This window comes from Triturus cristatus, chromosome 5_2, assembly GCF_964204655.1.
Source record: "Triturus cristatus chromosome 5_2, aTriCri1.1, whole genome shotgun sequence".
In the NCBI taxonomy this organism is placed as follows: domain Eukaryota; kingdom Metazoa; phylum Chordata; class Amphibia; order Caudata; family Salamandridae; genus Triturus; species Triturus cristatus.
Window position 1 is genome coordinate 574,516,972 of NC_140588.1, and position 26,506 is coordinate 574,543,477.

Genomic DNA, 26,506 nt, shown 5'->3' on the forward strand with positions numbered 1-26,506 from the left:
TTTTTAAAGCATTTTCCTCTGCCCTCCTCACCCTCCCAGTGCCCTTCCTTAACAGTCCCAATTCACGTCTCAGCTGTAGGGTCTGCTGCTACTCTGCACTTAGCATGGATGCTTCCCAAAGCAATGCAGTGCCACCTACGCAGAGCCCCTGCTTAGAGAAATACACCTCCTATGTCTTTTCCCACTGAAGGGAGCAGGAGGAAGTACTTGCTTCCTGGGGAACATGGGCCTGCCACTGGAATTTGTTAACCCGCCTCTTGCGGATTTCTCCCCTTTCTTTGATTTACACCTGCAGGCTCTCCCTTGCCATCGGAGCAGGATCTGCTGATGCAGGCCCGGCTGGATCAAATGTGCAAAGGCTTGTCCCCAGGCCTCGGGAAAAAATTGAGCAGAGATTCCCGCCTCCGCCTCCTCTTGCCTTCCGAACGGGCTTCCAAACGGGCAATGCCCTGACGGGTACCCCACGCCCCACCCTGCCCATGCCCACACCCCTGTATATGAGGGTGACCCATGTCCCTCACCCTCCATGCTCGAACGGAAGACACGTGTGTCCTGAGGGGAGCGCCAGACAGGCATTTCTCCGGCCAGGCAGACCCCTGCAGCACCCGTTAGGTCCAAAGCCTGTACATTCCCAAGATGCCACTGGTCACTATGCAAATCAGACAGCCCTGGCCACACCCTCTCCGCCGCTGGGCTCTGCTGCTTTCGGTACGTGCAGCTCAGCTTTTTCTTACCCTGAACCAGACTTCCGTTTCAGCAAAAAGGTGGGTTGCAGTGGGTCCGGGATGCCATTTGGAGACAAAGCCTGCGGCCCTGTCAAAGATGACTTCCTGCCGCACACCATGTGGTCAGAAGCCTACGAAAAGAAGCGCACCTCGGAATACAGAATCTCACTTCCTCAAGAGCCTTGCACAAGAGATTTTCCTCCCGCCGAGGAAAGCAACTCAAAGGGAACCTTGCGAAAATCAAATTAGGAGCCAGATTGCGGGATGCTAGGCAAACTGTTTGTCAGAAAAGCAAATTCATTTTGAGAAGCCCTGACCTGCGGGAAGGAAAAGCATTCAAGGGCAGAAGAAGGACTGTTCCCTGACCGGGAATCGAACCCGGGCCGCGGCGGTGAGAGCGCCGAATCCTAACCACTAGACCACCAGGGAACCCACAGCCATACAGCAAAAGTTCCTACACTGCTCTCCTAGTGACAAAGCTCATGGGGGCTGAAAGCATATTTTATTCTACAGCGAATATGAATCAGAACTTGAAAAAACACTCATGATTCCACCAGACTGTTTGTCACTTCCAAGCACAGGCCATCCCCTCCCCCGTGCTACTGAACCGACGAATTCCTGTACAATCGGGATCCCCGGGAAATCACAAGAGGGACACCTAGTGGCCGCTGATAGCTCAAAGACAGCTGGTACACCTTCTCACACCTACCTCGTTATTCAGCTTGCTGGAAGAATACATTGCGAATGACCGATTCAAGAGTGCAAGGGAGAAGAGTGCTCCAAAGTAGATGTATACATCGCAGCCGGGTTTTCCAGCAATTTACCTTTCTGATGAGCTGGTACTGCACTTTACGCCCACATAGAGCACCTGACTGGGTGGGGGACTGCGTGCGCATGAAGGTGGCTGAGGGCAATGGGAGCAAAGCAACCTGGGACACAGGGGACCCAGCCCCTTTCCTCTGCTTTCGTCTATAGGTCGGGGTGCCTTTTTAAGGACCTTCGATTAAAAAAAGCTGAGCTGCGTGGACAAATTACGCACGTCTACGTCTTAGAGGGATCTTCCCTGACCGGGAATCGAACCCGGGCCGCGGCGGTGAAAGCGCCGAATCCTAGCCACTAGACCACCAGGGAGGAGATGCTCTTGTGAGCCTGCCTTGCTCACTTCCTTATTGTGACTAAGCTAACTCCACTGTATAGATTGCCCATAAAGTACGAGTGGGGAAAAGTTAGGTGTCACACAGTGTGTTTGTCATAAGCAATTACCTTTATCCTCCTGCAAAAGCCTTTTTACTCTGCAATCACCTCTTGCTGGACAGCCTGCGCTGGAGCAGCCAGCATGAAAAGGGAGCTGAGTAAGGCAGGGCCTAGGGTCTCACCAGGGTGGCCGAGTGGTTAAGGCGTTGGACTTAAGATCCAATGGACAGTTGTCCGCATGGGTTCGAGCCCCATCCCTGGTATGGGTTTTCAGCGGGTGTGTAGGAACTTGCAGATGCTTTTTTAAAGCATTTTCCTCTGCCCTCCTCACCCTCCCAGTGCCCTTCCTTAACAGTCCCAATTCACGTCTCAGCTGTGGGGTCTGCTGCTACTCTGCACTTAGCATGGATGCTTCCCAAAGCAATGCAGTGCCACCTACGCAGAGCCCCTGCTTAGAGAAATACACCTCCTATGTCTTTTCCCACTGAAGGGAGCAGGAGGAAGTACTTGCTTCCTGGGGAACATGGGCCTGCCACTGGAATTTGTTAACCCGCCTCTTGCGGATTTCTCCCCTTTCTTTGATTTACACCTGCAGGCTCTCCCTTGCCATCGGAGCAGGATCTGCTGATGCAGGCCCGGCTGGATCAAATGTGCAAAGGCTTGTCCCCAGGCCTCGGGAAAAAATTGAGCAGAGATTCCCGCCTCCGCCTCCTCTTGCCTTCCGAACGGGCTTCCAAACGGGCAATGCCCTGACGGGTCCCCCACACCCCATCCTGCCCATGCCCACACCCCTGTATATGAGGGTGACCCATGTCCCTCACCCTCCATGCTCGAACGGAAGACACGTGTGTCCTGAGGGGAGCGCCAGACAGGCATTTCTCCGGCCAGGCAGACCCCTGCAGCACCCGTTAGGCTCCAAAGCCTGTACATTCCCAAGATGCCACTGGTCACTATGCAAATCAGACAGCCCTGGCCACACCCTCTCCGCCGCTGGGCTCTGCTGCTTTCGGTACGTGCAGCTCAGCTTTTTCTTACCCTGAACCAGACTTCCGTTTCAGCAAAAAGGTGGGTTGCAGTGGGTCCGGGATGCCATTTGGAGACAAAGCCTGCGGCCCTGTCAAAGATGACTTCCTGCCGCACACCATGTGGTCAGAAGCCTACGAAAAGAAGCGCACCTCGGAATACAGAATCTCACTTCCTCAAGAGCCTTGCACAAGAGATTTTCCTCCCGCCGAGGAAAGCAACTCAAAGGGAACCTTGCGAAAATCAAATTAGGAGCCAGATTGCGGGATGCTAGGCAAACTGTTTGTCAGAAAAGCAAATTCATTTTGAGAAGCCCTGACCTGCGGGAAGGAAAAGCATTCAAGGGCAGAAGAAGGACTGTTCCCTGACCGGGAATCGAACCCGGGCCGCGGCGGTGAGAGCGCCGAATCCTAACCACTAGACCACCAGGGAACCCACAGCCATACAGCAAAAGTTCCTACACTGCTCTCCTAGTGACAAAGCTCATGGGGGCTGAAAGCATATTTTATTCTACAGCGAATATGAATCAGAACTTGAAAAAACACTCATGATTCCACCAGACTGTTTGTCACTTCCAAGCACAGGCCATCCCCTCCCCCGTGCTACTGAACCGACGAATTCCTGTACAATCGGGATCCCCGGGAAATCACAAGAGGGACACCTAGTGGCCGCTGATAGCTCAAAGACAGCTGGTACACCTTCTCACACCTACCTCGTTATTCAGCTTGCTGGAAGAATACATTGCGAATGACCGATTCAAGAGTGCAAGGGAGAAGAGTGCTCCAAAGTAGATGTATACATCGCAGCCGGGTTTTCCAGCAATTTACCTTTCTGATGAGCTGGTACTGCACTTTACGCCCACATAGAGCACCTGACTGGGTGGGGGACTGCGTGCGCATGAAGGTGGCTGAGGGCAATGGGAGCAAAGCAACCTGGGACACAGGGGACCCAGCCCCTTTCCTCTGCTTTCGTCTATAGGTCGGGGTGCCTTTTTAAGGACCTTCGATTAAAAAAAGCTGAGCTGCGTGGACAAATTACGCACGTCTACGTCTTAGAGGGATCTTCCCTGACCGGGAATCGAACCCGGGCCGCGGCGGTGAAAGCGCCGAATCCTAGCCACTAGACCACCAGGGAGGAGATGCTCTTGTGAGCCTGCCTTGCTCACTTCCTTATTGTGACTAAGCTAACTCCACTGTATAGATTGCCCATAAAGTACGAGTGGGGAAAAGTTAGGTGTCACACAGTGTGTTTGTCATAAGCAATTACCTTTATCCTCCTGCAAAAGCCTTTTTACTCTGCAATCACCTCTTGCTGGACAGCCTGCGCTGGAGCAGCCAGCATGAAAAGGGAGCTGAGTAAGGCAGGGCCTAGGGTCTCACCAGGGTGGCCGAGTGGTTAAGGCGTTGGACTTAAGATCCAATGGACAGTTGTCCGCATGGGTTCGAGCCCCATCCCTGGTATGGGTTTTCAGCGGGTGTGTAGGAACTTGCAGATGCTTTTTTAAAGCATTTTCCTCTGCCCTCCTCACCCTCCCAGTGCCCTTCCTTAACAGTCCCAATTCACGTCTCAGCTGTGGGGTCTGCTGCTACTCTGCACTTAGCATGGATGCTTCCCAAAGCAATGCAGTGCCACCTACGCAGAGCCCCTGCTTAGAGAAATACACCTCCTATGTCTTTTCCCACTGAAGGGAGCAGGAGGAAGTACTTGCTTCCTGGGGAACATGGGCCTGCCACTGGAATTTGTTAACCCGCCTCTTGCGGATTTCTCCCCTTTCTTTGATTTACACCTGCAGGCTCTCCCTTGCCATCGGAGCAGGATCTGCTGATGCAGGCCCGGCTGGATCAAATGTGCAAAGGCTTGTCCCCAGGCCTCGGGAAAAAATTGAGCAGAGATTCCCGCCTCCGCCTCCTCTTGCCTTCCGAACGGGCTTCCAAACGGGCAATACCCTGACGGGTCCCCCACGCCCCATCCTGCCCATGCCCACACCCCTGTATATGAGGGTGACCCATGTCCCTCACCCTCCATGCTCGAACGGAAGACACGTGTGTCCTGAGGGGAGCGCCAGACAGGCATTTCTCCGGCCAGGCAGACCCCTGCAGCACCCGTTAAGCTCCAAAGCCTGTACATTCCCAAGATGCCACTGGTCACTATGCAAATCAGACAGCCCTGGCCACACCCTCTCCACCGCTGGGCTCTGCTGCTTTCGGTACGTGCAGCTCAGCTTTTTCTTACCCTGAACCAGACTTCCGTTTCAGCAAAAAGGTGGGTTGCAGTGGGTCCGGGATGCCATTTGGAGACAAAGCCTGCGGCCCTGTCAAAGATGACTTCCTGCCGCACACCATGTGGTCAGAAGCCTACGAAAAGAAGCGCACCTCGGAATACAGAATCTCACTTCCTCAAGAGCCTTGCACAAGAGATTTTCCTCCCGCCGAGGAAAGCAACTCAAAGGGAACCTTGCGAAAATCAAATTAGGAGCCAGATTGCGGGATGCTAGACAAACTGTTTGTCAGAAAAGCAAATTCATTTTGAGAAGCCCTGACCTGCGGGAAGGAAAAGCATTCAAGGGCAGAAGAAGGACTGTTTCCTGACCGGGAATCGAACCCGGGCCGCGGCGGTGAGAGCGCCGAATCCTAACCACTAGACCACCAGGGAACCCACAGCCATACAGCAAAAGTTCCTACACTGCTCTCCTAGTGACAAAGCTCATGGGGGCTGAAAGCATATTTTATTCTACAGCGAATATGAATCAGAACTTGAAAAAACACTCATGATTCCACCAGACTGTTTGTCACTTCCAAGCACAGGCCATCCCCTCCCCCGTGCTACTGAACCGACGAATTCCTGTACAATCGGGATCCCCGGGAAATCACAAGAGGGACACCTAGTGGCCGCTGATAGCTCAAAGACAGCTGGTACACCTTCTCACACCTACCTCGTTATTCAGCTTGCTGGAAGAATACATTGCGAATGACCGATTTAAGAGTGCAAGGGAGAAGAGTGCTCCAAAGTAGATGTATACATCGCAGCCGGGTTTTCCAGCAATTTACCTTTCTGATGAGCTGGTACTGCACTTTACGCCCACATAGAGCACCTGACTGGGTGGGGGACTGCGTGCGCATGAAGGTGGCTGAGGGCAATGGGAGCAAAGCAACCTGGGACACAGGGGACCCAGCCCCTTTCCTCTGCTTTCGTCTATAGGTCGGGGTGCCTTTTTAAGGACCTTCGATTAAAAAAAGCTGAGCTGCGTGGACAAATTACGCACGTCTACGTCTTAGAGGGATCTTCCCTGACTGGGAATCGAACCCGGGCCGCGGGGGTGAAAGCGCCGAATCCTAGCCACTAGACCACCAGGGAGGAGATGCTCTTGTGAGCCTGCCTTGCTCACTTCCTTATTGTGACTAAGCTAACTCCACTGTATAGATTGCCCATAAAGTACGAGTGGGGAAAAGTTAGGTGTCACACAGTGTGTTTGTCATAAGCAATTACCTTTATCCTCCTGCAAAAGCCTTTTTACTCTGCAATCACCTCTTGCTGGACAGCCTGCGCTGGAGCAGCCAGCATGAAAAGGGAGCTGAGTAAGGCAGGGCCTAGGGTCTCACCAGGGTGGCCGAGTTGTTAAGGCGTTGGACTTAAGATCCAATGGACAGTTGTCCGCATGGGTTCGAGCCCCATCCCTGGTATGGGTTTTCAGCGGGTGTGTAGGAACTTGCAAATGCTTTTGTAAAGCATTTTCCTCTGCCCTCCTCACCCTCCCAGTGCCCTTCCTTAACAGTCCCAATTCACGTCTCAGCTGTGGGGTCTGCTGCTACTCTGCACTTAGCATGGATGCTTCCCAAAGCAATGCAGTGCCACCTACGCAGAGCCCCTGCTTAGAGAAATACACCTCCTATGTCTTTTCCCACTGAAGGGAGCAGGAGGAAGTACTTGCTTCCTGGGGAACATGGGCCTGCCACTGGAATTTGTTAACCCGCCTCTTGCGGATTTCTCCCCTTTCTTTGATTTACACCTGCAGGCTCTCCCTTGCCATCGGAGCAGGATCTGCTGATGCAGGCCCGGCTGGATCAAATGTGCAAAGGCTTGTCCCCAGGCCTCGGGAAAAAATTGAGCAGAGATTCCCGCCTCCGCCTCCTCTTGCCTTCCGAACGGGCTTCCAAACGGGCAATGCCCTGACGGGTCCCCCACACCCCATCCTGCCCATGCCCACACCCCTGTATATGAGGGTGACCCATGTCCCTCACCCTCCATGCTCGAACGGAAGACACGTGTGTCCTGAGGGGAGCGCCAGACAGGCATTTCTCCGGCCAGGCAGACCCCTGCAGCACCCGTTAGGCTCCAAAGCCTGTACATTCCCAAGATGCCACTGGTCACTATGCAAATCAGACAGCCCTGGCCACACCCTCTCCGCCGCTGGGCTCTGCTGCTTTCGGTACGTGCAGCTCAGCTTTTTCTTACCCTGAACCAGACTTCCGTTTCAGCAAAAAGGTGGGTTGCAGTGGGTCCGGGATGCCATTTGGAGACAAAGCCTGCGGCCCTGTCAAAGATGACTTCCTGCCGCACACCATGTGGTCAGAAGCCTACGAAAAGAAGCGCACCTCGGAATACAGAATCTCACTTCCTCAAGAGCCTTGCACAAGAGAATTTCCTCCCGCCGAGGAAAGCAACTCAAAGGGAACCTTGCGAAAATCAAATTAGGAGCCAGATTGCGGGATGCTAGGCAAACTGTTTGTCAGAAAAGCAAATTCATTTTGAGAAGCCCTGACCTGCGGGAAGGAAAAGCATTCAAGGGCAGAAGAAGGACTGTTCCCTGACCGGGAATCGAACCCGGGCCGCGGCGGTGAGAGCGCCGAATCCTAACCACTAGACCACCAGGGAACCCACAGCCATACAGCAAAAGTTCCTACACTGCTCTCCTAGTGACAAAGCTCATGGGGGCTGAAAGCATATTTTATTCTACAGCGAATATGAATCAGAACTTGAAAAAACACTCATGATTCCACCAGACTGTTTGTCACTTCCAAGCACAGGCCATCCCCTCCCCCGTGCTACTGAACCGACGAATTCCTGTACAATCAGGATCCCCGGGAAATCACAAGAGGGACACCTAGTGGCCGCTGATAGCTCAAAGACAGCTGGTACACCTTCTCACACCTACCTCGTTATTCAGCTTGCTGGAAGAATACATTGCGAATGACCGATTCAAGAGTGCAAGGGAGAAGAGTGCTCCAAAGTAGATGTATACATCGCAGCCGGGTTTTCCAGCAATTTACCTTTCTGATGAGCTGGTACTGCACTTTACGCCCACATAGAGCACCTGACTGGGTGGGGGACTGCGTGCGCATGAAGGTGGCTGAGGGCAATGGGAGCAAAGCAACCTGGGACACAGGGGACCCAGCCCCTTTCCTCTGCTTTCGTCTATAGGTCGGGGTGCCTTTTTAAGGACCTTCGATTAAAAAAAGCTGAGCTGCGTGGACAAATTACGCACGTCTACGTCTTAGAGGGATCTTCCCTGACCGGGAATCGAACCCAGGCCGCGGCGGTGAAAGCGCCGAATCCTAGCCACTAGACCACCAGGGAGGAGATGCTCTTGTGAGCCTGCCTTGCTCACTTCCTTATTGTGACTAAGCTAACTCCACTGTATAGATTGCCCATAAAGTACGAGTGGGGAAAAGTTAGGTGTCACACAGTGTGTTTGTCATAAGCAATTACCTTTATCCTCCTGCAAAAGCCTTTTTACTCTGCAATCACCTCTTGCTGGACAGCCTGCGCTGGAGCAGCCAGCATGAAAAGGGAGCTGAGTAAAGCAGGGCCTAGGGTCTCACCAGGGTGGCCGAGTGGTTAAGGCGTTGGACTTAAGATCCAATGGACAGTTGTCCGCATGGGTTCGAGCCCCATCCCTGGTATGGGTTTTCAGCGGGTGTGTAGGAACTTGCAGATGCTTTTTTAAAGCATTTTCCTCTGCCCTCCTCACCCTCCCAGTGCCCTTCCTTAACAGTCCCAATTCACGTCTCAGCTGTAGGGTCTGCTGCTACTCTGCACTTAGCATGGATGCTTCCCAAAGCAATGCAGTGCCACCTACGCAGAGCCCCTGCTTAGAGAAATACACCTCCTATGTCTTTTCCCACTGAAGGGAGCAGGAGGAAGTACTTGCTTCCTGGGGAACATGGGCCTGCCACTGGAATTTGTTAACCCGCCTCTTGCGGATTTCTCCCCTTTCTTTGATTTACACCTGCAGGCTCTCCCTTGCCATCGGAGCAGGATCTGCTGATGCAGGCCCGGCTGGATCAAATGTGCAAAGGCTTGTCCCCAGGCCTCGGGAAAAAATTGAGCAGAGATTCCCGCCTCCGCCTCCGCCTCCTCTTGCCTTCCGAACGGGCTTCCAAACGGGCAATGCCCTGACGGGTCCCCCACGCCCCATCCTGCCCATGCCCACACCCCTGTATATGAGGGTGACCCATGTCTCTCACCCTCCATGCTCGAACGGAAGACACGTGTGTCCTGAGGGGAGCGCCAGACAGGCATTTCTCCGGCCAGGCAGACCCCTGCAGCACCCGTTAGGCTCCAAAGCCTGTACATTCCCAAGATGCCACTGGTCACTATGCAAATCAGACAGCCCTGGCCACACCCTCTCCGCCGCTGGGCTCTGCTGCTTTCGGTACGTGCAGCTCAGCTTTTTCTTACCCTGAACCAGACTTCCGTTTCAGCAAAAAGGTGGGTTGCAGTGGGTCCGGGATGCCATTTGGAGACAAAGCCTGCGGCCCTGTCAAAGATGACTTCCTGCCGCACACCATGTGGTCAGAAGCCTACGAAAAGAAGCGCACCTCGGAATACAGAATCTCACTTCCTCAAGAGCCTTGCACAAGAGATTTTCCTCCCGCCGAGGAAAGCAACTCAAAGGGAACCTTGCGAAAATCAAATTAGGAGCCAGATTGCGGGATGCTAGGCAAACTGTTTGTCAGAAAAGCAAATTCATTTTGAGAAGCCCTGACCTGCGGGAAGGAAAAGCATTCAAGGGCAGAAGAAGGACTGTTCCCTGACCGGGAATCGAACCCGGGCCGCGGCGGTGAGAGCGCCGAATCCTAACCACTAGACCACCAGGGAACCCAGAGCCATACAGCAAAAGTTCCTACACTGCTCTCCTAGTGACAAAGCTCATGGGGGCTGAAAGCATATTTTATTCTACAGCGAATATGAATCAGAACTTGAAAAAACACTCATGATTCCACCAGACTGTTTGTCACTTCCAAGCACAGGCCATCCCCTCCCCCGTGCTACTGAACCGACGAATTCCTGTACAATCGGGATCCCCGGGAAATCACAAGAGGGACACCTAGTGGCCGCTGATAGCTCAAAGACAGCTGGTACACCTTCTCACACCTACCTCGTTATTCAGCTTGCTGGAAGAATACATTGCGAATGACCGATTCAAGAGTGCAAGGGAGAAGAGTGCTCCAAAGTAGATGTATACATCGCAGCAGGGTTTTCCAGCAATTTACCTTTCTGATGAGCTGGTACTGCACTTTACGCCCACATAGAGCACCTGACTGGGTGGGGGACTGCGTGCGCATGAAGGTGGCTGAGGGCAATGGGAGTAAAGCAACCTGGGACACAGGGGACCCAGCCCCTTTCCTCTGCTTTCGTCTATAGGTCGGGGTGCCTTTTTAAGGACCTTCGATTAAAAAAAGCTGAGCTGCGTGGACAAATTACGCACGTCTACGTCTTAGAGGGATCTTCCCTGACCGGGAATCGAACCCGGGCCGCGGCGGTGAAAGCGCCGAATCCTAGCCACTAGACCACCAGGGAGGAGATGCTCTTGTGAGCCTGCCTTGCTCACTTCCTTATTGTGACTAAGCTAACTCCACTGTATAGATTGCCCATAAAGTACGAGTGGGGAAAAGTTAGGTGTCACACAGTGTGTTTGTCATAAGCAATTACCTTTATCCTCCTGCAAAAGCCTTTTTACTCTGCAATCACCTCTTGCTGGACAGCCTGCGCTGGAGCAGCCAGCATGAAAAGGGAGCTGAGTAAGGCAGGGCCTAGGGTCTCACCAGGGTGGCCGAGTGGTTAAGGCGTTGGACTTAAGATCCAATGAACAGTTGTCCGCATGGGTTCGAGCCCCATCCCTGGTATGGGTTTTCAGCGGGTGTGTAGGAACTTGCAGATGCTTTTTTAAAGCCTTTTCCTCTGCCCTCCTCACCCTCCCAGTGCCCTTCCTTAACAGTCCCAATTCACGTCTCAGCTGTGGGGTCTGCTGCTACTCTGCACTTAGCATGGATGCTTCCCAAAGCAATGCAGTGCCACCTACGCAGAGCCCCTGCTTAGAGAAATACACCTCCTATGTCTTTTCCCAATGAAGGGAGCAGGAGGAAGTACTTGCTTCCTGGGGAACATGGGCCTGCCACTGGAATTGGTTAACCCGCCTCTTGCGGATTTCTCCCCTTTCTTTGATTTACACCTGCAGGCTCTCCGTTGCCATCGGAGCAGGATCTGCTGATGCAGGCCCGGCTGGATCAAATGTGCAAAGGCTTGTCCCCAGGCCTCGGGAAAAAATTGAGCAGAGATTCCCGCCTCCGCCTCCGCCTCCTCTTGCCTTCCGAACGGGCTTCCAAACGGGCAATGCCCTGACGGGTCCCCCACGCCCCATCCTGCCCATGCCCACACCCCTGTATATGAGGGTGACCCATGTCCCTCACCCTCCATGCTCGAACGGAAGACACGTGTGTCCTGAGGGGAGCGCCAGACAGGCATTTCTCCGGCCAGGCAGACCCCTGCAGCACCCGTTAGGCTCCAAAGCCTGTACATTCCCAAGATGCCACTGGTCACTATGCAAATCAGACAGCCCTGGCCACACCCTCTCCGCCGCTGGGCTCTGCTGCTTTCGGTACGTGCAGCTCAGCTTTTTCTTACCCTGAACCAGACTTCCGTTTCAGCAAAAAGGTGGGTTGCAGTGGGTCCGGGATGCCATTTGGAGACAAAGCCTGCGGCCCTGTCAAAGATGACTTCCTGCCGCACACCATGTGGTCAGAAGCCTACGAAAAGAAGCGCACCTCGGAATACAGAATCTCACTTCCTCAAGAGCCTTGCACAAGAGATTTTCCTCCCGCCGAGGAAAGCAACTCAAAGGGAACCTTGCGAAAATCAAATTAGGAGCCAGATTGCGGGATGCTAGGCAAACTGTTTGTCAGAAAAGCAAATTCATTTTGAGAAGCCCTGACCTGCGGGAAGGAAAAGCATTCAAGGGCAGAAGAAGGACTGTTCCCTGACCGGGAATCGAACCCGGGCCGCGGCGGTGAGAGCGCCGAATCCTAACCACTAGACCACCAGGGAACCCAGAGCCATACAGCAAAAGTTCCTACACTGCTCTCCTAGTGACAAAGCTCATGGGGGCTGAAAGCATATTTTATTCTACAGCGAATATGAATCAGAACTTGAAAAAACACTCATGATTCCACCAGACTGTTTGTCACTTCCAAGCACAGGCCATCCCCTCCCCCGTGCTACTGAACCGACGAATTCCTGTACAATCGGGATCCCCGGGAAATCACAAGAGGGACACCTAGTGGCCGCTGATAGCTCAAAGACAGCTGGTACACCTTCTCACACCTACCTCGTTATTCAGCTTGCTGGAAGAATACATTGCGAATGACCGATTCAAGAGTGCAAGGGAGAAGAGTGCTCCAAAGTAGATGTATACATCGCAGCCGGGTTTTCCAGCAATTTACCTTTCTGATGAGCTGGTACTGCACTTTACGCCCACATAGAGCACCTGACTGGGTGGGGGACTGCGTGCGCATGAAGGTGGCTGAGGGCAATGGGAGCAAAGCAACCTGGGACACAGGGGACCCAGCCCCTTTCCTCTGCTTTCGTCTATAGGTCGGGGTGCCTTTTTAAGGACCTTCGATTAAAAAAAGCTGAGCTGCGTGGACAAATTACGCACGTCTACGTCTTAGAGGGATCTTCCCTGACCGGGAATCGAACCCGGGCCGCGGCGGTGAAAGCGCCGAATCCTAGCCACTAGACCACCAGGGAGGAGATGCTCTTGTGAGCCTGCCTTGCTCACTTCCTTATTGTGACTAAGCTAACTCCACTGTATAGATTGCCCATAAAGTACGAGTGGGGAAAAGTTAGGTGTCACACAGTGTGTTTGTCATAAGCAATTACCTTTATCCTCCTGCAAAAGCCTTTTTACTCTGCAATCACCTCTTGCTGGACAGCCTGCGCTGGAGCAGCCAGCATGAAAAGGGAGCTGAGTAAGGCAGGGCCTAGGGTCTCACCAGGGTGGCCGAGTGGTTAAGGCGTTGGACTTAAGATCCAATGGACAGTTGTCCGCATGGGTTCGAGCCCCATCCCTGGTATGGGTTTTCAGCGGGTGTGTAGGAACTTGCAGATGCTTTTTTAAAGCATTTTCCTCTGCCTTCCTCACCCTCCCAGTGCCCTTCCTTAACAGTCCCAATTCACGTCTCAGCTGTGGGGTCTGCTGCTACTCTGCACTTAGCATGGATGCTTCCCAAAGCAATGCAGTGCCACCTACGCAGAGCCCCTGCTTAGAGAAATACACCTCCTATGTCTTTTCCCACTGAAGGGAGCAGGAGGAAGTACTTGCTTCCTGGGGAACATGGGCCTGCCACTGGAATTTGTTAACCCGCCTCTTGCGGATTTCTCCCCTTTCTTTGATTTACACCTGCAGGCTCTCCCTTGCCATCGGAGCAGGATCTGCTGATGCAGGCCCGGCAGGATCAAATGTGCAAAGGCTTGTCCCCAGGCCTCGGGAAAAAATTGAGCAGAGATTCCCGCCTCCGCCTCCTCCTCCTCCTCCTCCTCCTCTTGCCTTCCGAACGGGCTTCCAAACGGGCAATGCCCTGACGGGTCCCCCACGCCCCATCCTGCCCATGCCCACACCCCTGTATATGAGGGTGACCCATGTCCCTCACCCTCCATGCTCGAACGGAAGACACGTGTGTCCTGAGGGGAGCGCCAGACAGGCATTTCTCCGGCCAGGCAGACCCCTGCAGCACCCGTTAGGCTCCAAAGCCTGTACATTCCCAAGATGCCACTGGTCACTATGCAAATCAGACAGCCCTGGCCACACCCTCTCCGCCGCTGGGCTCTGCTGCTTTCGGTACGTGCAGCTCAGCTTTTTCTTACCCTGAACCAGACTTCCGTTTCAGCAAAAAGGTGGGTTGCAGTGGGTCCGGGATGCCATTTGGAGACAAAGCCTGCGGCCCTGTCAAAGATGACTTCCTGCCGCACACCATGTGGTCAGAAGCCTACGAAAAGAAGCGCACCTCGGAATACAGAATCTCACTTCCTCAAGAGCCTTGCACAAGAGATTTTCCTCCCGCCGAGGAAAGCAACTCAAAGGGAACCTTGCGAAAATCAAATTAGGAGCCAGATTGCGGGATGCTAGGCAAACTGTTTGTCAGAAAAGCAAATTCATTTTGAGAAGCCCTGACCTGCGGGAAGGAAAAGCATTCAAGGGCAGAAGAAGGACTGTTCCCTGACCGGGAATCGAACCCGGGCCGCGGCGGTGAGAGCGCCGAATCCTAACCACTAGACCACCAGGGAACCCAGAGCCATACAGCAAAAGTTCCTACACTGCTCTCCTAGTGACAAAGCTCATGGGGGCTGAAAGCATATTTTATTCTACAGCGAATATGAATCAGAACTTGAAAAAACACTCATGATTCCACCAGACTGTTTGTCACTTCCAAGCACAGGCCATCCCCTCCCCCGTGCTACTGAACCGACGAATTCCTGTACAATCGGGATCCCCGGGAAATCACAAGAGGGACACCTAGTGGCCGCTGATAGCTCAAAGACAGCTGGTACACCTTCTCACACCTACCTCGTTATTCAGCTTGCTGGAAGAATACATTGCGAATGACCGATTCAAGAGTGCAAGGGAGAAGAGTGCTCCAAAGTAGATGTATACATCGCAGCCGGGTTTTCCAGCAATTTACCTTTCTGATGAGCTGGTACTGCACTTTACGCCCACATAGAGCACCTGACTGGGTGGGGGACTGCGTGCGCATGAAGGTGGCTGAGGGCAATGGGAGCAAAGCAACCTGGGACACAGGGGACCCAGCCCCTTTCCTCTGCTTTCGTCTATAGGTCGGGGTGCCTTTTTAAGGACCTTCGATTAAAAAAAGCTGAGCTGCGTGGACAAATTACGCACGTCTACGTCTTAGAGGGATCTTCCCTGACCGGGAATCGAACCCGGGCCGCGGCGGTGAAAGCGCCGAATCCTAGCCACTAGACCACCAGGGAGGAGATGCTCTTGTGAGCCTGCCTTGCTCACTTCCTTATTGTGACTAAGCTAACTCCACTGTATAGATTGCCCATAAAGTACGAGTGGGGAAAAGTTAGGTGTCACACAGTGTGTTTGTCATAAGCAATTACCTTTATCCTCCTGCAAAAGCCTTTTTACTCTGCAATCACCTCTTGCTGGACAGCCTGCGCTGGAGCAGCCAGCATGAAAAGGGAGCTGAGTAAGGCAGGGCCTAGGGTCTCACCAGGGTGGCCGAGTGGTTAAGGCGTTGGACTTAAGATCCAATGGACAGTTGTCCGCATGGGTTCGAGCCCCATCCCTGGTATGGGTTTTCAGCGGGTGTGTAGGAACTTGCAGATGCTTTTTTAAAGCATTTTCCTCTGCCTTCCTCACCCTCCCAGTGCCCTTCCTTAACAGTCCCAATTCACGTCTCAGCTGTGGGGTCTGCTGCTACTCTGCACTTAGCATGGATGCTTCCCAAAGCAATGCAGTGCCACCTACGCAGAGCCCCTGCTTAGAGAAATACACCTCCTATGTCTTTTCCCACTGAAGGGAGCAGGAGGAAGTACTTGCTTCCTGGGGAACATGGGCCTGCCACTGGAATTTGTTAACCCGCCTCTTGCGGATTTCTCCCCTTTCTTTGATTTACACCTGCAGGCTCTCCCTTGCCATCGGAGCAGGATCTGCTGATGCAGGCCCGGCTGGATCAAATGTGCAAAGGCTTGTCCCCAGGCCTCGGGAAAAAATTGAGCAGAGATTCCCGCCTCCGCCTCCGCCTCCTCTTGCCTTCCGAAAGGGCTTCCAAACGGGCAATGCCCTGACGGGTCCCCCACGCCCCATCCTGCCCATGCCCACACCCCTGTATATGAGGGTGACCCATGTCCCTCACCCTCCATGCTCGAACGGAAGACACGTGTGTCCTGAGGGGAGCGCCAGACAGGCATTTCTCCGGCCAGGCAGACCCCTGCAGCACCCGTTAGGCTCCAAAGCCTGTACATTCCCAAGATGCCACTGGTCACTATGCAAATCAGACAGCCCTGGCCACACCCTCTCCGCCGCTGGGCTCTGCTGCTTTCGGTACGTGCAGCTCAGCTTTTTCTTACCCTGAACCAGACTTCCGTTTCAGCAAAAAGGTGGGTTGCAGTGGGTCCGGGATGCCATTTGGAGACAAAGCCTGCGGCCCTGTCAAAGATGACTTCCTGCCGCACACCATGTGGTCAGAAGCCTACGAAAAGAAGCGCACCTCGGAATACAGAATCTCACTTCCTCAAGAGCCTTGCACAAGAGATTTTCCTCCCGCCGAGGAAAGCAACTCAAAGGGAACCTTGCGAAAATCAAATTAGGAGCCAGATTGCGGGATGCTAGGCAAACTGTTTGTCAGAAAAGCAAATTCATTTTGAGAAGCCCTGACCTGCGGGAAGGAAAAGCATTCAAGGGCAGAAGAAGGACTGTTCCCTGACCGGGAATCGAACCCGGGCCGCGGCGGTGAGAGCGCCGAATCCTAACCACTAGACCACCAGGGAACCCACAGCCATACAGCAAAAGTTCCTACACTGCTCTCCTAGTGACAAAGCTCATGGGGGCTGAAAGCATATTTTATTCTACAGCGAATATGAATCAGAACTTGAAAAAACACTCATGATTCCACCAGACTGTTTGTCACTTCCAAGCACAGGCCATCCCCTCCCCCGTGCTACTGAACCGACGAATTCCTGTACAATCGGGATCCCCGGGAAATCACAAGAGGGACACCTAGTGGCCGCTGATAGCTCAAAGACAGCTGGTACACCTTCTCACACCTACCTCGTTATTCAGCTTGCTGGAAGAATACATTGCGAATGACCGATTCAAGAGTGCAAGGGAGAAGAGTGCTCCAAAGTAGATGTATACATCGCAGCCGGGTTTTCCAGCAATTTACCTTTCTGATGAGCTGGTACTGCACTTTACGCCCACATAGAGCACCTGACTGGGTGGGGGACTGCGTGCGCATGAAGGTGGCTGAGGGCAATGGGAGCAAAGCAACCTGGGACACAGGGGACCCAGCCCCTTTCCTCTGCTTTCGTCTATAGGTCGGGGTGCCTTTTTAAGGACCTTCGATTAAAAAAAGCTGAGCTGCGTGGACAAATTACGCACGTCTACGTCTTAGAGGGATCTTCCCTGACCGGGAATCGAACCCGGGCCGCGGCGGTGAAAGCGCCGAATCCTAGCCACTAGACCACCAGGGAGGAGATGCTCTTGTGAGCCTGCCTTGCTCACTTCCTTATTGTGACTAAGCTAACTCCACTGTATAGATTGCCCATAAAGTACGAGTGGGGAAAAGTTAGGTGTCACACAGTGTGTTTGTCATAAGCAATTACCTTTATCCTCCTGCAAAAGCCTTTTTACTCTGCAATCACCTCTTGCTGGACAGCCTGCGCTGGAGCAGCCAGCATGAAAAGGGAGCTGAGTAAGGCAGGGCCTAGGGTCTCACCAGGGTGGCCGAGTGGTTAAGGCGTTGGACTTAAGATCCAATGGACAGTTGTCCGCATGGGTTCGAGCCCCATCCCTGGTATGGGTTTTCAGCGGGTGTGTAGGAACTTGCAGATGCTTTTTTAAAGCATTTTCCTCTGCCCTCCTCACCCTCCCAGTGCCCTTCCTTAACAGTCCCAATTCACGTCTCAGCTGTGGGGTCTGCTGCTACTCTGCACTTAGCATGGATGCTTCCCAAAGCAATGCAGTGCCACCTACGCAGAGCCCCTGCTTAGAGAAATACACCTCCTATGTCTTTTCCCACTGAAGGGAGCAGGAGGAAGTACTTGCTTCCTGGGGAACATGGGCCTGCCACTGGAATTTGTTAACCCGCCTCTTGCGGATTTCTCCCCTTTCTTTGATTTACACCTGCAGGCTCTCCCTTGCCATCGGAGCAGGATCTGCTGATGCAGGCCCGGCTGGATCAAATGTGCAAAGGCTTGTCCCCAGGCCTCGGGAAAAAATTGAGCAGAGATTCCCGCCTCCGCCTCCGCCTCCTCTTGCCTTCCGAACGGGCTTCCAAACGGGCAATGCCCTGACGGGTCCCCCACGCCCCATCCTGCCCATGCCCACACCCCTGTATATGAGGGTGACCCATGTCCCTCACCCTCCATGCTCGAACGGAAGACACGTGTGTCCTGAGGGGAGCGCCAGTCAGGCATTTCTCCGGCCAGGCAGACCCCTGCAGCACCCGTTAGGCTCCAAAGCCTGTACATTCCCAAGATGCCACTGGTCACTATGCAAATCAGACAGCCCTGGCCACACCCTCTCCGCCGCTGGGCTCTGCTGCTTTCGGTACGTGCAGCTCAGCTTTTTCTTACCCTGAACCAGACTTCCGTTTCAGCAAAAAGGTGGGTTGCAGTGGGTCCGGGATGCCATTTGGAGACAAAGCCTGCGGCCCTGTCAAAGATGACTTCCTGCCGCACACCATGTGGTCAGAAGCCTACGAAAAGAAGCGCACCTCGGAATACAGAATCTCACTTCCTCAAGAGCCTTGCACAAGAGATTTTCCTCCCGCCGAGGAAAGCAACTCAAAGGGAACCTTGCGAAAATCAAATTAGGAGCCAGATTGCGGGATGCTAGGCAAACTGTTTGTCAGAAAAGCAAATTCATTTTGAGAAGCCCTGACCTGCGGGAAGGAAAAGCATTCAAGGGCAGAAGAAGGACTGTTCCCTGACCGGGAATCGAACCTGGGCCGCGGCGGTGAGAGCGCCGAATCCTAACCAAAAGACCACCAGGGAACCCAGAGCCATACAGCAAAAGTTCCTACACTGCTCTCCTAGTGACAAAGCTCATGGGGGCTGAAAGCATATTTTATTCTACAGCGAATATGAATCAGAACTTGAAAAAACACTCATGATTCCACCAGACTGTTTGTCACTTCCAAGCACAGGCCATCCCCTCCCCCGTGCTACTGAACCGACGAATTCCTGTACAATCGGGATCCCCGGGAAATCACAAGAGGGACACCTAGTGGCCGCTGATAGCTCAAAGACAGCTGGTACACCTTCTCACACCTACCTCGTTATTCAGCTTGCTGGAAGAATACATTGCGAATGACCGATTCAAGAGTGCAAGGGAGAAGAGTGCTCCAAAGTAGATGTATACATCGCAGCCGGGTTTTCCAGCAATTTACCTTTCTGATGAGCTGGTACTGCACTTTACGCCCACATAGAGCACCTGACTGGGTGGGGGACTGCGTGCGCATGAAGGTGGCTGAGGGCAATGGGAGCAAAGCAACCTGGGACACAGGGGACCCAGCCCCTTTCCTCTGCTTTCGTCTATAGGTCGGGGTGCCTTTTTAAGGACCTTCGATTAAAAAAAGCTGAGCTGCGTGGACAAATTACGCACGTCTACGTCTTAGAGGGATCTTCCCTGACCGGGAATCGAACCCGGGCCGCGGCGGTGAAAGCGCCGAATCCTAGCCACTAGACCACCAGGGAGGAGATGCTCTTGTGAGCCTGCCTTGCTCACTTCCTTATTGTGACTAAGCTAACTCCACTGTATAGATTGCCCATAAAGTACGAGTGGGGAAAAGTTAGGTGTCACACAGTGTGTTTGTCATAAGCAATTACCTTTATCCTCCTGCAAAAGCCTTTTTACTCTGCAATCACCTCTTGCTGGACAGCCTGCGCTGGAGCAGCCAGCATGAAAAGGGAGCTGAGTAAGGCAGGGCCTAGGGTCTCACCAGGGTGGCCGAGTGGTTAAGGCGTTGGACTTAAGATCCAATGGACAGTTGTCCGCATGGGTTCGAGCCCCATCCCTGGTATGGGTTTTCAGCGGGTGTGTAGGAACTTGCAGATGCTTTTTTAAAGCATTTTCCTCTGCCCTCCTCACCCTCCCAGTGCCCTTCCTTAACAGTCCCAATTCACGTCTCAGCTGTGGGGTCTGCTGCTACTCTGCACTTAGCATGGATGCTTCCCAAAGCAATGCAGTGCCACCTACGCAGAGCCCCTGCTTAGAGAAATACACCTCCTATGTCTTTTCCCACTGAAGGGAGCAGGAGGAAGTACTTGCTTCCTGGGGAACATGGGCCTGCCACTGGAATTTGTTAACCCGCCTCTTGCGGATTTCTCCCCTTTCTTTGATTTACACCTGCAGGCTCTCCCTTGCCATCGGAGCAGGATCTGCTGATGCAGGCCCGGCTGGATCAAATGTGCAAAGGCTTGTCCCCAGGCCTCGGGAAAAAATTGAGCAGAGATTCCCGCCTCCGCCTCCGCCTCCTCTTGCCTTCCGAACGGGCTTCCAAACGGGCAATGCCCTGACGGGTCCCCCACGCCCCATCCTGCCCATGCCCACACCCCTGTATATGAGGGTGACCCATGTCCCTCACCCTCCATGCTCGAACGGAAGACACGTGTGTCCTGAGGGGAGCGCCAGTCAGGCATTTCTCCGGCCAGGCAGACCCCTGCAGCACCCGTTAGGCTCCAAAGCCTGTACATTCCCAAGATGCCACTGGTCACTATGCAAATCAGACAGCCCTGGCCACACCCTCTCCGCCGCTGGGCTCTGCTGCTTTCGGTACGTGCAGCTCAGCTTTTTCTTACCCTGAACCAGACTTCCGTTTCAGCAAAAAGGTGGGTTGCAGTGGGTCCGGGATGCCATTTGGAGACAAAGCCTGCGGCCCTGTCAAAGATGACTTCCTGCCGCACACCATGTGGTCAGAAGCCTACGAAAAGAAGCGCACCTCGGAATACAGAATCTCACTTCCTCAAGAGCCTTGCACAAGAGATTTTCCTCCCGCCGAGGAAAGCAACTCAAAGGGAACCTTGCGAAAATCAAATTAGGAGCCAGATTGCGGGATGCTAGGCAAACTGTTTGTCAGAAAAGCAAATTCATTTTGAGAAGCCCTGACCTGCGGGAAGGAAAAGCATTCAAGGGCAGAAGAAGGACTGTTCCCTGACCGGGAATCGAACCTGGGCCGCGGCGGTGAGAGCGCCGAATCCTAACCAAAAGACCACCAGGGAACCCAGAGCCATACAGCAAAAGTTCCTACACTGCTCTCCTAGTGACAAAGCTCATGGGGGCTGAAAGCATATTTTATTCTACAGCGAATATGAATCAGAACTTGAAAAAACACTCATGATTCCACCAGACTGTTTGTCACTTCCAAGCACAGGCCATCCCCTCCCCCGTGCTACTGAACCGACGAATTCCTGTACAATCGGGATCCCCGGGAAATCACAAGAGGGACACCTAGTGGCCGCTGATAGCTCAAAGACAGCTGGTACACCTTCTCACACCTACCTCGTTATTCAGCTTGCTGGAAGAATACATTGCGAATGACCGATTCAAGAGTGCAAGGGAGAAGAGTGCTCCAAAGTAGATGTATACATCGCAGCCGGGTTTTCCAGCAATTTACCTTTCTGATGAGCTGGTACTGCACTTTACGCCCACATAGAGCACCTGACTGGGTGGGGGACTGCGTGCGCATGAAGGTGGCTGAGGGCAATGGGAGCAAAGCAACCTGGGACACAGGGGACCCAGCCCCTTTCCTCTGCTTTCGTCTATAGGTCGGGGTGCCTTTTTAAGGACCTTCGATTAAAAAAAGCTGAGCTGCGTGGACAAATTACGCACGTCTACGTCTTAGAGGGATCTTCCCTGACCGGGAATCGAACCCGGGCCGCGGCGGTGAAAGCGCCGAATCCTAGCCACTAGAACACCAGGGAGGAGATGCTCTTGTGAGCCTGCCTTGCTCACTTCCTTATTGTGACTAAGCTAACTCCACTGTATAGATTGCCCATAAAGTACGAGTGGGGAAAAGTTAGGTGTCACACAGTGTGTTTGTCATAAGCAATTACCTTTATCCTCCTGCAAAAGCCTTTTTACTCTGCAATCACCTCTTGCTGGACAGCCTGCGCTGGAGCAGCCAGCATGAAAAGGGAGCTGAGTAAGGCAGGGCCTAGGGTCTCACCAGGGTGGCCGAGTGGTTAAGGCGTTGGACTTAAGATCCAATGGACAGTTGTCCGCATGGGTTCGAGCCCCATCCCTGGTATGGGTTTTCAGCGGGTGTGTAGGAACTTGCAGATGCTTTTTTAAAGCATTTTCCTCTGCCCTCCTCACCCTCCCAGTGCCCTTCCTTAACAGTCCCAATTCACGTCTCAGCTGTGGGGTCTGCTGCTACTCTGCACTTAGCATGGATGCTTCCCAAAGCAATGCAGTGCCACCTACGCAGAGCCCCTGCTTAGAGAAATACACCTCCTATGTCTTTTCCCACTGAAGGGAGCAGGAGGAAGTACTTGCTTCCTGGGGAACATGGGCCTGCCACTGGAATTTGTTAACCCGCCTCTTGCGGATTTCTCCCCTTTCTTTGATTTACACCTGCAGGCTCTCCCTTGCCATCGGAGCAGGATCTGCTGATGCAGGCCCGGCTGGATCAAATGTGCAAAGGCTTGTCCCCAGGCCTCGGGAAAAAATTGAGCAGAGATTCCCGCCTCCGCCTCCGCCTCCTCTTGCCTTCCGAACGGGCTTCCAAACGGGCAATGCCCTGACGGGTCCCCCACGCCCCATCCTGCCCATGCCCACACCCCTGTATATGAGGGTGACCCATGTCCCTCACCCTCCATGCTCGAACGGAAGACACGTGTGTCCTGAGGGGAGCGCCAGTCAGGCATTTCTCCGGCCAGGCAGACCCCTGCAGCACCCGTTAGGCTCCAAAGCCTGTACATTCCCAAGATGCCACTGGTCACTATGCAAATCAGACAGCCCTGGCCACACCCTCTCCGCCGCTGGGCTCTGCTGCTTTCGGTACGTGCAGCTCAGCTTTTTCTTACCCTGAACCAGACTTCCGTTTCAGCAAAAAGGTGGGTTGCAGTGGGTCCGGGATGCCATTTGGAGACAAAGCCTGCGGCCCTGTCAAAGATGACTTCCTGCCGCACACCATGTGGTCAGAAGCCTACGAAAAGAAGCGCACCTCGGAATACAGAATCTCACTTCCTCAAGAGCCTTGCACAAGAGATTTTCCTCCCGCCGAGGAAAGCAACTCAAAGGGAACCTTGCGAAAATCAAATTAGGAGCCAGATTGCGGGATGCTAGGCAAACTGTTTGTCAGAAAAGCAAATTCATTTTGAGAAGCCCTGACCTGCGGGAAGGAAAAGCATTCAAGGGCAGAAGAAGGACTGTTCCCTGACCGGGAATCGAACCTGGGCCGCGGCGGTGAGAGCGCCGAATCCTAACCAAAAGACCACCAGGGAACCCAGAGCCATACAGCAAAAGTTCCTACACTGCTCTCCTAGTGACAAAGCTCATGGGGGCTGAAAGCATATTTTATTCTACAGCGAATATGAATCAGAACTTGAAAAAACACTCATGATTCCACCAGACTGTTTGTCACTTCCAAGCACAGGCCATCCCCTCCCCCGTGCTACTGAACCGACGAATTCCTGTACAATCGGGATCCCCGGGAAATCACAAGAGGGACACCTAGTGGCCGCTGATAGCTCAAAGACAGCTGGTACACCTTCTCACACCTACCTCGTTATTCAGCTTGCTGGAAGAATACATTGCGAATGACCGATTCAAGAGTGCAAGGGAGAAGAGTGCTCCAAAGTAGATGTATACATCGCAGCCGGGTTTTCCAGCAATTTACCTTTCTGATGAGCTGGTACTGCACTTTACGCCCACATAGAGCACCTGACTGGGTGGGGGACTGCGTGCGCATGAAGGTGGCTGAGGGCAATGGGAGCAAAGCAACCTGGGACACAGGGGACCCAGCCCCTTTCCTCTGCTTTCGTCTATAGGTCGGGGTGCCTTTTTAAGGACCTTCGATTAAAAAAAGCTGAGCTGCGTGGACAAATTACGCACGTCTACGTCTTAGAGGGATCTTCCCTGACCGGGAATCGAACCCGGGCCGCGGCGGTGAAAGCGCCGAATCCTAGCCACTAGACCACCAGGGAGGAGATGCTCTTGTGAGCCTGCCTTGCTCACTTCCTTATTGTGACTAAGCTAACTCCACTGTATAGATTGCCCATAAAGTACGAGTGGGGAAAAGTTAGGTGTCACACAGTGTGTTTGTCATAAGCAATTACCTTTATCCTCCTGCAAAAGCCTTTTTACTCTGCAATCACCTCTTGCTGGACAGCCTGCGCTGGAGCAGCCAGCATGAAAAGGGAGCTGAGTAAGGCAGGGCCTAGGGTCTCACCAGGGTGGCCGAGTGGTTAAGGCGTTGGACTTAAGATCCAATGGACAGTTGTCCGCATGGGTTCGAGCCCCATCCCTGGTATGGGTTTTCAGCGGGTGTGTAGGAACTTGCAGATGCTTTTTTAAAGCATTTTCCTCTGCCCTCCTCACCCTCCCAGTGCCCTTCCTTAACAGTCTCAATTCACGTCTCAGCTGTGGGGTCTGTTGCTACTCTGCACTTAGCATGGATGCTTCCCAAAGCAATGCAGTGCCACCTACGCAGAGCCCCTGCTTAGAGAAATACACCTCCTATGTCTTTTCCCACTGAAGGGAGCAGGAGGAAGTACTTGCTTCCTGGGGAACATGGGCCTGCCACTGGAATTTGTTAACCCGCCTCTTGCGGATTTCTCCCCTTTCTTTGATTTACACCTGCAGGCTCTCCCTTGCCATCGGAGCAGGATCTGCTGATGCAGGCCCGGCTGGATCAAATGTGCAAAGGCTTGTCCCCAGGCCTCGGGAAAAAATTGAGCAGAGATTCCCGCCTCCGCCTCCGCCTCCGCCTCCTCTGCCTTCCGAACGGGCTTCCAAACGGGCAATGCCCTGACGGGTCCCCCACGCCCCATCCTGCCCATGCCCACACCCCTGTATATGAGGGTGACCCATGTCCCTCACCCTCCATGCTCGAACGGAAGACACGTGTGTCCTGAGGGGAGCGCCAGACAGGCATTTCTCCGGCCAGGCAGACCCCTGCAGCACCCGTTAGGCTCCAAAGCCTGTACATTCCCAAGATGCCACTGGTCACTATGCAAATCAGACAGCCCTGGCCACACCCTCTCCGCCGCTGGGCTCTGCTGCTTTCGGTACGTGCAGCTCAGCTTTTTCTTACCCTGAACCAGACTTCCGTTTCAGCAAAAAGGTGGGTTGCAGTGGGTCCGGGATGCCATTTGGAGACAAAGCCTGCGGCCCTGTCAAAGATGACTTCCTGCCGCACACCATGTGGTCAGAAGCCTACGAAAAGAAGCGCACCTCGGAATACAGAATCTCACTTCCTCAAGAGCCTTGCACAAGAGATTTTCCTCCCGCCGAGGAAAGCAACTCAAAGGGAACCTTGCGAAAATCAAATTAGGAGCCAGATTGCGGGATGCTAGGCAAACTGTTTGTCAGAAAAGCAAATTCATTTTGAGAAGCCCTGACCTGCGGGAAGGAAAAGCATTCAAGGGCAGAAGAAGGACTGTTCCCTGACCGGGAATCGAACACGGGCCGCGGCGGTGAGAGCGCCGAATCCTAACCACTAGACCACCAGGGAACCCAGAGCCATACAGCAAAAGTTCCTACACTGCTCTCCTAGTGACAAAGCTCATGGGGGCTGAAAGCATATTTTATTCTACAGCGAATATGAATCAGAACTTGAAAAAACACTCATGATTCCACCAGACTGTTTGTCACTTCCAAGCACAGGCCATCCCCTCCCCCGTGCTACTGAACCGACGAATTCCTGTACAATCGGGATCCCCGGGAAATCACAAGAGGGACACCTAGTGGCCGCTGATAGCTCAAAGACAGCTGGTACACCTTCTCACACCTACCTCGTTATTCAGCTTGCTGGAAGAATACATTGCGAATGACCGATTCAAGAGTGCAAGGGAGAAGAGTGCTCCAAATTAGATGTATACATCGCAGCCGGGTTTTCCAGCAATTTACCTTTCTGATGAGCTGGTACTGCACTTTACGCCCACATAGAGCACCTGACTGGGTGGGGGACTGCGTGCGCATGAAGGTGGCTGAGGGCAATGGGAGCAAAGCAACCTGGGACACAGGGGACCCAGCCCCTTTCCTCTGCTTTCGTCTATAGGTCGGGGTGCCTTTTTAAGGACCTTCGATTAAAAAAAGCTGAGCTGCGTGGACAAATTACGCACGTCTACGTCTTAGAGGGATCTTCCCTGACCGGGAATCGAACCCGGGCCGCGGCGGTGAAAGCGCCGAATCCTAGCCACTAGACCACCAGGGAGGAGATGCTCTTGTGAGCCTGCCTTGCTCACTTCCTTATTGTGACTAAGCTAACTCCACTGTATAGATTGCCCATAAAGTACGAGTGGGGAAAAGTTAGGTGTCACACAGTGTGTTTGTCATAAGCAATTACCTTTATCCTCCTGCAAAAGCCTTTTTACTCTGC

The 26,506-nt window shown here is 53.4% G+C and overlaps 16 non-coding genes across 16 annotated transcripts; all 16 read right to left on the minus strand.

Moving 5' to 3' along the window:
* Positions 1-1,082: 1,082 nt before the first annotated feature.
* TRNAE-CUC (transfer RNA glutamic acid (anticodon CUC)) lies at positions 1,083-1,154 on the minus strand. The gene has a single exon. It is a non-coding gene; the product is annotated as a tRNA-Glu (tRNA).
* Positions 1,155-1,784: 630 nt separating this feature from the next.
* Positions 1,785-1,856, minus strand: TRNAE-UUC (transfer RNA glutamic acid (anticodon UUC)). Its single transcript has one exon. It is a non-coding gene; the product is annotated as a tRNA-Glu (tRNA).
* Positions 1,857-3,302: 1,446 nt separating this feature from the next.
* On the minus strand, positions 3,303-3,374 carry TRNAE-CUC (transfer RNA glutamic acid (anticodon CUC)). The gene has a single exon. It is a non-coding gene; the product is annotated as a tRNA-Glu (tRNA).
* A 630-nt stretch (positions 3,375-4,004) lies between these two features.
* On the minus strand, positions 4,005-4,076 carry TRNAE-UUC (transfer RNA glutamic acid (anticodon UUC)). The gene has a single exon. It is a non-coding gene; the product is annotated as a tRNA-Glu (tRNA).
* Positions 4,077-7,742: 3,666 nt separating this feature from the next.
* TRNAE-CUC (transfer RNA glutamic acid (anticodon CUC)) lies at positions 7,743-7,814 on the minus strand. The gene has a single exon. It is a non-coding gene; the product is annotated as a tRNA-Glu (tRNA).
* A 2,154-nt stretch (positions 7,815-9,968) lies between these two features.
* On the minus strand, positions 9,969-10,040 carry TRNAE-CUC (transfer RNA glutamic acid (anticodon CUC)). Its single transcript has one exon. It is a non-coding gene; the product is annotated as a tRNA-Glu (tRNA).
* Positions 10,041-10,670: 630 nt separating this feature from the next.
* Positions 10,671-10,742, minus strand: TRNAE-UUC (transfer RNA glutamic acid (anticodon UUC)). Its single transcript has one exon. It is a non-coding gene; the product is annotated as a tRNA-Glu (tRNA).
* Positions 10,743-12,194: 1,452 nt separating this feature from the next.
* On the minus strand, positions 12,195-12,266 carry TRNAE-CUC (transfer RNA glutamic acid (anticodon CUC)). The gene has a single exon. It is a non-coding gene; the product is annotated as a tRNA-Glu (tRNA).
* A 630-nt stretch (positions 12,267-12,896) lies between these two features.
* Positions 12,897-12,968, minus strand: TRNAE-UUC (transfer RNA glutamic acid (anticodon UUC)). The gene has a single exon. It is a non-coding gene; the product is annotated as a tRNA-Glu (tRNA).
* A 1,464-nt stretch (positions 12,969-14,432) lies between these two features.
* TRNAE-CUC (transfer RNA glutamic acid (anticodon CUC)) lies at positions 14,433-14,504 on the minus strand. Its single transcript has one exon. It is a non-coding gene; the product is annotated as a tRNA-Glu (tRNA).
* A 630-nt stretch (positions 14,505-15,134) lies between these two features.
* On the minus strand, positions 15,135-15,206 carry TRNAE-UUC (transfer RNA glutamic acid (anticodon UUC)). The gene has a single exon. It is a non-coding gene; the product is annotated as a tRNA-Glu (tRNA).
* A 1,452-nt stretch (positions 15,207-16,658) lies between these two features.
* Positions 16,659-16,730, minus strand: TRNAE-CUC (transfer RNA glutamic acid (anticodon CUC)). Its single transcript has one exon. It is a non-coding gene; the product is annotated as a tRNA-Glu (tRNA).
* A 630-nt stretch (positions 16,731-17,360) lies between these two features.
* TRNAE-UUC (transfer RNA glutamic acid (anticodon UUC)) lies at positions 17,361-17,432 on the minus strand. Its single transcript has one exon. It is a non-coding gene; the product is annotated as a tRNA-Glu (tRNA).
* Positions 17,433-19,586: 2,154 nt separating this feature from the next.
* TRNAE-UUC (transfer RNA glutamic acid (anticodon UUC)) lies at positions 19,587-19,658 on the minus strand. The gene has a single exon. It is a non-coding gene; the product is annotated as a tRNA-Glu (tRNA).
* A 4,380-nt stretch (positions 19,659-24,038) lies between these two features.
* On the minus strand, positions 24,039-24,110 carry TRNAE-UUC (transfer RNA glutamic acid (anticodon UUC)). The gene has a single exon. It is a non-coding gene; the product is annotated as a tRNA-Glu (tRNA).
* A 2,159-nt stretch (positions 24,111-26,269) lies between these two features.
* TRNAE-UUC (transfer RNA glutamic acid (anticodon UUC)) lies at positions 26,270-26,341 on the minus strand. Its single transcript has one exon. It is a non-coding gene; the product is annotated as a tRNA-Glu (tRNA).
* Between the last annotated feature and the right edge of the window lie 165 nt (positions 26,342-26,506).